At 36.7% G+C, this 12,043-nt stretch overlaps 1 long non-coding RNA gene across 1 annotated transcript; it reads left to right on the top strand.

Annotated features, from left to right (window-relative positions):
- Positions 1-990: 990 nt before the first annotated feature.
- Positions 991-2,907, top strand: LOC139793671 (uncharacterized). Its single transcript, XR_011724707.1, has 2 exons — positions 991-1,539; positions 1,881-2,907. It is a non-coding gene; the product is annotated as an uncharacterized lncRNA (long non-coding RNA).
- Positions 2,908-12,043: the final 9,136 nt, after the last annotated feature.

Here is a 12,043-nt window from a genome sequence, read left to right as displayed (position 1 = left end):
ACCCTTTCTGTTTGCTCAGTGAGGCTAAGTGCTGCTTTCTCGGTGAAATACCTGCCTTAAAGCTGTACAGCTGAGATATGCAAAAGCAGTGCTGGTATTTCCTTTCTTGTTTTCGGTATAGGAGGTGAGTCCTGCAAAAACTGGAGACTTTTGCGTGAAAAGGAAGCTCTCAAGGGTAAGTGTCACACACCGGTTTGGGGCTGAGAACATGGGGCATGAGGATGCATTTGCGATGGCAAAGTAGACATAAGGCTTAACAAAATTAATAACAAATTATTAAAGCATCAGCAGAAGTTTTTCAGTCTTTGTTGCTCTGTTATTTATAGTTCAGTTCCAGATGAGTGCAATGCTCCTAGGGCATGTGAAAATTCCCTGGAATTCAACCACCACTGTAAGTGCTCATTGTCTCTGAGAGGAAACATTGTCATTTAATGTACTTCAGTATGGATTTAACAGCTGACAGAACTTTGAAAACTGTGGTTTCCATTTCTAGGACTTTCCGCATATTTTTCAAAATAACTTTTTTGTTTTTTCTTTTTAAATATAGGGAGTCTTCTCACACATTCAAAAAATCCTGAATTGTCATTTATGCACTTAAAACACGTGCAGGAAACAAAGATGTTGAATTATTTTGCAATGATCATTTCAGTTCTCATTTCCATTTGGTAATTGCTGTGAAAGATTTACCTGGAGTAATGTAGTTTATTTTGTCTGGAAATGCCTTTGTTTCTGGGTACGGCTGCTAAGCAACAGACCAGATATTTACTGTCAAACACATAAAACAAAAGGCTCATCTGCCACTTGGAGGACCAACATCATAGTTACTGAACCACTCAACTGGATCATCATATTTGAGAGTCAGCTCTAAACTTAGTTTTCCACCACACAGTAATTTAACCTCATGAATTCTTCCAGTCCTCACATTATCTAGTGAGATTATAACTATATAATGTATATATATTATTTATTTAAAATTATTCCCCCCCCATCAAAGGGGAAAAGGAAAACTTACCTCATGAGACAGTCTAATTTTCAAAAGTAAATTTGTCTTCTCAGTTGCCCTGGAACAATGAGGAATTTCTTTATAAATTCTTGCTGTGATTAGAACTGAGCCCTCCCTTCTATTACCTCCCTTGCTCTGCCCCAAACAGTAATCAAAATATATTTCTTGGAACCAATCTGGGAAAAAGGAGGAAAAGAACAGAAAACCCAAGTCCAAGAAGGATCAGTCAGGCAGAAATGCTACCATCAAAGTGCAATTACCATTGAGGCAAGTAGATAATCAATAGCAATCAAGCTGGTGGCTCTAGAATACAGCAGCTTCCCTCACAACTTCTGTGCTCATCTGTAATCAGTCAGAGGCCAAGGCAGACTGATTGCAACTGAGGAAAACTTTTCTGAAAGATCCAGGTGACATGACAAATTAGCTGTTTTTCATAGCTGAAACTCATCACCTTCTCCAGCAAGTGCTACTTCGTGTTTCAGCATGTCTGTGTTAGTGTTCTGATCAATTTGGGAACAGTGGATGACATCTGCCAGGTATGTGTGCACATATGGTCTTTTTGGGGCTAAACAGAGGGAGGCTGAGCGTCGTTCTGAATATTGCTGAGAACCCTTTTTTAGGAATAAGTTCAACAGTGTTGCTAAAACCTGTTGGCAAAGGTGGACACCCAGTACCTGTAGCTGCCATGTATTGTACACATCATTGTACATTAGGGGTAGACAGATAGTTACATGTAAGATAGATAAATGAGTTTTGGTCTGATGAAAACGAGGTGTGCATTGGAAATGAGTGCTCCTGGAATTGTGAAAGAAATACTCAAGGAAGCTGGTGGCCCCAAAATACCAAAGTATTCCAGAACCGTTTTTTGCTGTTGCAGGTTCCAGCATTTGTGGAGGAAATAATAAACCAGGCCTGAAAAATAAAATACACTGAAGTGACCTAATGGATTTTGAAGCAGCAAGTACCCACACAGAGTCCTGCTGTGTATGGGTTGTAATATTAATTTTACAGGCTGATCCATCTGGCCATCTGCTCATCTGAAATTCTACCAGGGCTGTGTATTGAAAGATAATACCCTATACCAACCAATAGCTATATGTGGTCAGCAGAATATGTCATTCTGTCTCAGTCCTCCATCAGTGAATGAATATGACATGTTATTTAATACTTCAGCTTCTGATTATTCCTGATGGGGGGGAAGTAAGAAAACATATGACTGAGCTGGTAGTGTTGTTTGGCATGTATCTTGTGGATCCCCTTTTTTGTAGCTCTCTCCTATGGTCCAATTATTACGGGTTGTGCCAAAGGCTAGAGGAAAGACTGTGTTTAGATCTTCAGATTGGAAGTAGCATGACAAATAATTTCCTCTGAGAATTACTTTCCTGTGGAAAGAATTGGTCTTGACTATCCAGTCAAGACCAATATTTCAAGCTCCTGACTGGCCTGTGGAAACCATGAATATATGCAGTTTTTTTCAAACCTAGTAAAAATTTGATTTGACGTGGTTCCAACAACCAAACCAAGGGCTTCTGTGCAGAATTGAGAAATATATATTGAGGTTTTTAATTTGTTTCAGACTTTGTTAAACATTCAGTAAATAAATCATATTCCCTGAATTAATATCTTTAAGTCACTCATACTTGCCTAATATTAGTAATATTCTAACTCAGGCATATCAGAAGTAGTATTTGTCCTTGTCTTTTTTTCTAACTTTGAACTAAATTTTAATTATTGCAAGGGATGCCTTTGCAAACTATGTGATTTGAGTAGCTGCTGTAGTCTTTGTCATGTTACTGGTACACTGGAAATATATGAGTTTTTGATGCTATGATTATACTCTTTTATTGTATTTATCTTCTTGATATGATTATGGCATTAGCTGTGTAATAAACATGAAACTTTAAGCAATAGCTGTTCTTTCTTTATGTCCTCATGTTGCAGTAATACAGCCAGGGTAAGACTTCTAGAAATAAAATGTGAGATAGGATCTCTGATGCTTCCGAGAATGATTCTGCAGCTGACCACCATTTGTGCCTTAGAAATGCTTCACCTCTGTGAGATACTTAGAGTCAAACCTTTTTCTTAAAAGAAAGGAGCCTTGGCTTTCAACCATTTTGTTAAGTGAAGTTACTTAATGTCTGTGTTTCCATTTCCCATTCTGCAAAATGCATACAGTCAAAATTATTTCACTGGATTGTTAGGAAAAAAAGTATTGAATAATACCCCAAATTTTCCCAGAACTTAAATATAATTTGCTTTTGGAGTAGTTCAATTTATTTTCCAGGTCTGTGTGAGGAATGGTGGCAGGATCTGAATCATAATGTTTGGAAAGAACTTTAAAGTCTTTAGAAAATTATAAAATATTATTAACTATGCAATTAATTGCTCAAAAGCCTAGTCTTCCTAATGGATTTACTTTGTTGTTGCAGTAAAAGGAGAAGTTAGATTGCTTTAGGAAATACATTTTTGTAAATTTTGAAACCACAGCAATTTAGATAACACATTATAGTCCAAATTATGATTATGAGCTGCTGCATCACAAGGATTCCACATAAAACCACTTCATACCAGAAGAGGTAACACCCTTATGTAGACAAGTAATAACCATGAGAAATCAAATGGAGATTTAGAAGAAATAGAATAAAGAAGAGGAAGCTGGGTATACATAAATTGTCACATCATGGAGATGATATTTTTATTTTCTCTGCTGTTAGTTAATGCTCAGAGGAAAAAAAAGGCTTGATGTTTCTTTACATGCTATTGAAGAGGAGCCAGAAAAAGAAATCCTTTCCCTCAGAGCTCTGACTTAATTTAGTTTTGTTTGGCACCATCCAGGTGCCTTAGACCAGGATAACAAAGAAAGCATTCAGTTTGTCTTGTTGTTGAGGTTCACTGAAAACAGAGAGTGTGACTGAAGGAAGAGTTTAGGTAGAGCCTTGGGAGGCAATTAGGTAATTTAAATATTCCTGTGTGCTTCTCACTGGAAGACAACACAGAGTTTGGAAAACACACAGTAAAAAATACTGTGCAGTTCCCAGGTAAGATGGTTTTTTCTCTTTCCCACTCTGACATTACGTGAAAAAAGAAGCAAATTTTCATACAATTAAAACCAACACCAAAATGCTATGTGCAAATAGGGATTGAATTATGAAGAAAAAATGATGTGGAAGAAATCATAATAACATGGATTTAAAGAAATCCCTAATAACTTTAACCTTTTCTGAAACTATTTTCACAAGTGACTCAGAAATACTGAATTGTAGATATTATTAAGAAATTTGTTAATCTGATTGCTCTTAAGACACACAATTTTCATGTCAAAATATACCTGATTTGGCTTCTCCTTCTATGATTATTTTTATAGAGGCTTTTCTACATTTTCATGTGACCAAAGTAATTTTCAAACTATACAGTAAAGACTTTCTGGATTGTTGAAGTCTCAGTTTAAGTTTGGGCCAAAGGAACAATAAATATGTTATTTGCACTCTGTTGATAATGAATATATCCTCATGTCTGAGTCCCAAGAAAAAAACTAAGTACTAGGTTTGTTACAGTCTTATTTTCTGTTTTTCTGTTGTTGCTCTGTCTAATCCTATTCTGACAACTCAAAATGTGGAGCAAACAAAGTAAGCACTATGGAAACCATAGATCATAAAATATTCATATGCTTTGGAAAAAAACATATTTAAGTTTCTTTTAGTCCCTTCAGGATGACTTTTGTTTCACTGTTTCTGTTTCAGTAAGAGACAGCATGGACTAAACAGATAAAGTATCTATTTATGTTTGAGGATATCCAGCCAAGTTTTGCCACTGTAAGTGCATTGTAACTTCATTGGAGTTACTGTGGTATTATCTTGACAGAAGTAGACAGTGATTAATGAGGAATATACTTAATTTATATTCTATGAAATCTTTAATAGTGATACCTAGCCACAGGCAAGATTTCTCCCTTCATCTCTGAATAGGAAAATAAAAATCAGACTCAGGTTCTAGGTGCATTCTGTAGATGTTCATGGGTTGCTACTCATGCAGTGCAATGGCACACTGGAGCATTTTGATCTAGGGCACTTACTTTAAAAACAGGAGATGAACATCTTTTATCTCAGGAAAGCACACTAGACAAGGTCTCCCAGGATCTGACTATATGCTTCAGTTTATGTAGTGATTTTATAGGTATTTATTTTGCTTTTACACATATTTATTCTTTAGTTTAGATTATATGCTATATTTGCTCCACTGTTATTTAAAGCAAGGGCACTGAGAAGTTTTCTATCAGTTTTAAAAATGTAGAATATGTCTTCTCATTGGAGAGATATCTACCTCACTGCCCATTTGTTAGAGAGTTCCACATGAACAGTGACCATTTGTCTGGGATTTCAAAGCAATAGAACTGTGTGAAGTGTTTCTACATAAATGAACTTGTGCTACTTCCCCAACTCTCCCTCCCCCCCCCCCAAAAAAAAAAAAAAGTGATAGAAAGTAGAAACTTTATGATCAAAATGTATCTGTCCATTCGTTTGGTTGCAGGATCAGCACTATTAGAACACAGTAAAAACTACTTTCTTAGTGAGAAGTAAGGAAACCAAAGACTGAAAAATGCAGAGATTTTTCCAAGGTGTTGTACTATGGGCAATCTCAATGATAAGAAAAAAGGAAAAGGCAAAGGCATAGTAGGAAGTGAGATTTCTGGGCTATAGACCTTGCTGTATTCCAACAAGAGAATACAAAGAATTGGCACCTGCGGTCTAGTAAAATATTGGGACAGGAGTATTTACATCAGAGGAGCTTGTGCTGCTGAAATGTCATCACAGGTTTTACAGAAGAGTTTACTATGAATAATGTAGTCCTAGAGCTTGTTTTGGGATAACTAACAAAAATCAGCTGATACAATGTCAAAGCTGCTGACCAGAATGAACCTTCAAGCTAAACTTAATCAGGGAAGGCATAAAGAGGGAGGAGGAGCAGGTCAGTAACATGGCATCTCCTTGGCAGACAGGAAAGCTTCATTTATAGTGATGAGTTGGTCTAAGTGTCACAAGAGAAATCCAGCCAATACATTTGATTGATATCTTTCCTCCTTCTCCCCTTCTCCACTGAATGTTAGGTAAGAAACAGAGTATTTTAAAATCTGAAATGGATACCTTTAGCCAGACAGAAATACGCCTAAGCACAAGAGAAAGAATGAAGATGTATTAAAATTAAATGTCTTTCTGTCCAAAGTTAGTCTTTCACAGGTAACTTTCATTGGTTTTATTGGTTGGTGGAACATGTTTTTCAAGTGCTATGCTTTTTATTTTAAGAGACCTAATGAGAAAAGCTGTACTGTCTGAGTGGTAGAACCAGTCACATGGCTGGAAAGTGAATTCAGAATTTTAAGTTCACAGGTGAGTAAAGAACAGCTCATGTGCATCCACTTATATGTCCTTTTTTATAAGCAGTGAATACTAAATGACCATGAATAATTCACAAAAATTGTCTTGTAAAAAGACTAAATGTGCCAATTGAGCCAGTTCCTTGTGACTGGAATTTAATCAGATTTAAGTGCAAGAAACAGATGTTCTCTAGATCTATATATATTCAGGTGCATTAGTTTTTACAAAAAAATATAGATCTTGTTAGCATTCACATGCAGTCAAGAAATCCTGAGTGAAGGCTGTTGACTGATTGTCTTTACCATCTTGTATCTTATCTATAGCCCTACATTGTGCAAAACAAGTTTAAAATGCTGCCACAGCATTTCAAGTATAAATGAGAACATAAGAGAAATAGAATGCATCCCTAAAGAGTTGTGTTTGTATTAGCAGTGTTAGGCCTTGGGTAAGAGTCTAACCAAGTTTCACTGTTAAAACTATGACTTGCAAAAGTGTTAAATACTTGCAAAAATATTTAGTTACTAATGAGCCTTCTAGTTTAGTCTACAATGGTTAAAATGTGGTATTTAAATGTCAAGACTGACTTCACTAAGTCCAATGTCAAATTCCCCGCCATCTGTCTTACAGATCTAAAAAATAATTATAATGTCAGTACATGGATTACATTCATTTGACTGTCATCTCTTGTGCTGGGTAGGTTACCAAAACTGAACCATAATGAAATAATTTGTAGATGAGAACTCACCAGGGAAGGAGAATGCTGTGCAGTGTGAACAAATCTGGATTATCAGCTTTAACTATATTTCCTCAATGTTTTTGGTATTTCAATGTGTTGTTGCTACTCATGCCACTATTAAAAAAATTTTCCTGTTGAAAACAAGTATCCCTACAGACAGAAGCCCTACAAACTTTCTAAGATACTTCTTGTTTCATCTGCAGTATTTGGGCAGAGGACTGTTAACTTTAGTACTGAAATAAAATAAATACTGACCCATTAATTCCTGATGATTTGGTACAACAGGAGTATCTGCTGCAGAGCTGTTTGCAAATTCACTATCCATGTTTGCTTTTTTCCTAAGGAAGCAGGAATCCCTTTGCTTCTTGTTCAAGAATATGATAAGTCGAAATATGGGGATTCTTATATTACTATTTAACCTTGTTTCTTCTTGAAGTTATGTAGCAAGTGTATGAAGAAAATCTCTAATAGGATGCTTGGTGGGAAATTTCTTGGACAAAAGTTGGGCTCTGACAGTGGTCACACAGCAATATTTAAAAGGTCTTACATGTTTTTAGTTACCAGCTTGGCCTCAGCCTATTTGAGAGATGTGTCTGCTGATGTGTGTTTTATGGGTGCATGTGAAGAGAGTAAATTTCACTTACAGTGAAAAAGCCTCTGGCAGAATTTCTTCCTGACACTTTTGTGTAATCACCAGAGTGTGCTACCTCCTTTAGCTAATATTTGCAGTAACTTTATATGTTAAGGCTATGCAGTAGCTGTTGGTAGCTTAACCATGTGGCTGCAAAATTAACCTTTGACCTTTCTTAGCCTAATCAGGAAATTGACTTTAGGAGTTATTCCTTTACCCAGGATATGTGGTTAAAGTTAAACATCACTAGTAGGAAGTCTAGTAACAGGAAACGTGTGAATGCTAATCCATACAAACATAAACAAACCTTTGGCTTACATACAATTTTATTGGAATTTTCCTCTTGACTCCCTTTCCTCCAGTAACTCAGAAAAAAAATACAAGCAGCTTGTTAAAGTATTTGAGAAACTGCAGCTTTTTCTGGCTATAGGTTTATTAGATCTCTACATAAGGAAGCTTTAAAACTTGGGTAGGATTTTGTCAAGAATCTTCTTTGGGCCAGTGCATACAATTCCCCTCCATTGCAGTTCTGATTAATGAGATAATTCACCAGGATAAATAACCTTGAGGCAAAGGATTAACTGGAAGTGTTTCTTTTTTGTGCAACTTAAAATTGGGTCATTTGGAGAGTAAAGGTTTGTAAAAATATCTATATCCATAAGCTTATTTTGAAATCTTTTTGGAAACAAAATTGTCAGAAAGTCACTGAGCAGAATATAATTCCTGTACAGAAAATTATCTGTGAGAATTTGAAACATTTTTATTGTTCTCCTTGTATTCCTGCTATATTTCAATAGAAAAGTAGAGTAGCATAATTTGAAGCTGAACACTAGCCAGTTGATCACTGTAGATATAAGAATAGACCTTACCTTAGAAAACCTTTGAATTTTACTTTGCTTTTCATACTAAATCCACAAAACCTTCTTGTTCATATTGAGCTTCCCTGAGTTCAGTGGGATATTGTGCATACCTATTGACACAGATCAGCTTCCAGGAGTAGGGCCAAAGTAATTTTTCTGGGAGGAGTTTCCTTGAAGTCAAGACAAGGATCTTCGGGGAGCAGAAAAAAAGTCTGGTCTGAAAAAATTCTTTCTCAAAACAGGAAAGAACAAGATAACTGTAAAGCAGTAGCCTATAATCTCTGTATTTCCTCTCTTGACCTCTCCAGAATGAGTAAATCAGTGACATTCACAAAAAAAGTCAGACAAAATAGTTTTGTGCATATTAAAGCAGGGGGTATGTATGGCATCAGAATAATGTCATAATGTCATGTGTTCACTTCATATATACTTACAAAATTGGCTAAGCCACGAGGCATACAATTAATGGTATTACTTTGCAGATAATTTTGTTCCTAAAGGAATATTTTAAGCAGAGTTCTAAAGATGTACAGTTATGTTCACTTCAATAAAAATATTATTGTATGTAAAATGAATATCAGGTTATTATCTAAAATATGTTTAATGATTAACAGCTGTGAAGTAAACTGCAGAAGTCCAACCTTATAAATAAATTCTGGATCAGCTGTTTGCCTTGATAGAACATCTCCTCTACAACTCATAAGAGCTTCTCTTCAGGACACTGTAAAGTTCCATTCCCCTTTGCATACCTCTTTGTATTTTCAGAGCTCTGTTTGCAGACTGATGTATTGCAGTCATTCACACTACTGTAGTCTAAAATTTCTTTGCCCACAAACCCCAGTAAACATGAAAAATTGATTTAGATCATAGCCTCCTTAAACACATTTTATAAAGTGACAATGATGAGTAAAGAACAGGTGATCTGCAAGAGCCCTCCCGCTAAAATGTAATAGAGTTTAAAAAATAAAAGAAAAAGTTAATATGCAAAGGTGTGACAGTCATACCAATAACTAGTTCTCTCATTAGTCTGGTGCTGTTGGAATAATTCCTGAAGTCTATATATTTAAATACACCCCAGGATTTGGTCCTAGTTAATGGCATTTAACGAAAAGCTGAAAAGAAGAGGTGGAGTGAGCCTCAGAGTAGTAGTAAGCCACATTTTTTTTTTCTGCCAGCAAAAAATCAAAGCTTCCATTTTTTAATATTATTATTTTGCAAGTGTTTTCATCAGTTCCCTTGAATATATTTTTTTATTGTTAATTTCAATCAGGCAATAAGTTTGATATTTTAAAATACTTGAACCTTGTGACACTAATATTTTCTCCACAGAAAAAAACTCCTTGCTTTTCTTATAAATCTACCTCTTTTTTTTCCCTGTTCAAATATTGGGCTTTGTTTTCTCTTAAAAAAATGCTCACACATTTGAAAACAAATCTGTCTTCATTAGGTTTGTTTGATATAACACTGCCAATCATAGTTAATGAGTTACTGTGAAGCACAATCCTTTTTTACTTTACTGCCTTAAATGTAGCACTCTAGTGAGGAATGTAATTTGCCTAATTAAAAGGTTATATCCAAAATGCAGCTACTCTTGTGCCTTCTGGCTGAACACAGAGCTGGGCAGGTGTACTTGATGCACCTAGGTAACCCTTCCTTCCCCAGAGAGAGGTCTGGTAATTCACCTGGAGACCAGTCCTGAGACCTTGTAGTTGTAGATCCTGAAAGAAATGATATGGAGGCTTTCCCATGTTTTGTAGTCAAGGCACATGTTTATCTTCTGGTACATCAGAGGGTGCTGCTGCCAGCCAGAGGGATGCTGACAGGCTGGAGAAATGGGCAGTCAGGAGCCTTATAAATTTGAACAAGGAGTGCCAGGCTGTGCACCTGCAGAGGTCTCAGGCACCAGTGTGTTCTGGGGGCCAACTGTCTGGAAAGAAGCTTTGCAGAAAAGAACTTGGGGGTCCTGGTGGTTATCAAGTTGATCAAGAGTCAGCAACGTGCTGTTGCAGAGAAAGCTCAAGGTATACCGGGGTGTATTATGAGGAGCTTTGACAGCAGCTTGGAGGAGGTGATTCTCCTAATTTCTTAAGCACTGATGAGGCCACTCCTGGAGTTCTGTGTCCAGTTTTGGCCTTCTCAGCACAAGAGAAATACGGACATTCTATAGAGAGTCAAATGAAGGGCCATAAAGATGATTAAGGTACTTCAGCATCTCTTCTGTGAAGAAAGGCTGATGGAGAGGTGGAAGAAAGGGTTCAGAGAAAATCTTATCAGTCTAAGTAAATACCTGAGGGGAAGGTGCAAAGACAACAGAGCCAGCCTCTTAAATTTAATTTAAATCTCAAAAAAAGATGGAAAGTGAACTCTCCTGTCCTCCCCCTTCCCACCAAGAAAAAAGCATCAAGTAAAAAAGGAAAAAACCCAACCAACCGAACCCCATCTGCATGGTCTACTTAAGAAAAAAGTGCTATAGCAAGTTCTGTTAAACATAATCCTCACAACTTGAATCACTTTGGAGCTTCTTGACCATACAGGCATGGTGGGAGAGACCTATTTAAAACCAGGACTGTCTCAGGAGCTCTGAGGCATATGGTGGCCCCACCCTTCTATCCCTTCCCTGTTATCAGCCAATCGTGGCTGCAGATCTAGAGCACAGGTCTCTGACAGCTGTTTAAACTATGCACAACCCACAAAGTTTGAATTGTACATTACCTTAAAGTAAAAATATTTTAAAGCCAGAAATTGGGGGTGAAAGTTAAAACTCCATGCTGGTTTTCATTCTGCCTCTAGAAATTCTTTTTTAAGAACTACCAGTACCTTAAATTTTGGGGCATAGTGTTTAGTCAACCTAAAATATTTTACCACAGATCCTTCCATTCCCAGCCCTTGTGGCTGAACTTAGAGTATATGTGTTTAGCTTGTACTTTTTCTGTGGTTTATTATGTTTTCTTCTCTTCCTGATACAGTTGAGGCACCTCTCATCTGAAAGAGGCTGACAGCATATGAAGGCAGAGCATTCCCTTTGATGAGAAAATGCAAATCCCAAACAAAATATTTGCAGAACCACTAATCACCATTTCCATACAATTGAGCAATGATATGGTAGCTATTATAGAATGACTCAAAGGTAAGGCTAACTCCTTATAAGAAATTTAACAAATACCTTCATGTACACTCCCTCCATTTACTTCTGCACCAGATGCTACTTTTTACCTCACTGCAATTATTGTCAGAACTTTCTCTGTGTTTGGTGGAACCAAGGCTGGGTGTTTTTGGTCTAAGAACTGCCTTGTTAGTAGCTTGAGGAGTTGTAAAATATAATAGGAAACCACTTTGGCAAATATTGTCAAAAGGCATTTTAAATCCGCAGAAAGGTGTGGTGTTCTAGAGCTAAAGATGCCCACTTATTGTTTTGTCATTTTCATGGTAGTAAATTCAGCA

This window comes from Heliangelus exortis, chromosome 2, assembly GCF_036169615.1.
Source record: "Heliangelus exortis chromosome 2, bHelExo1.hap1, whole genome shotgun sequence".
NCBI lineage: Eukaryota > Metazoa > Chordata > Aves > Apodiformes > Trochilidae > Heliangelus > Heliangelus exortis.
This window is presented reverse-complemented; position numbering and strand designations above follow the sequence as displayed.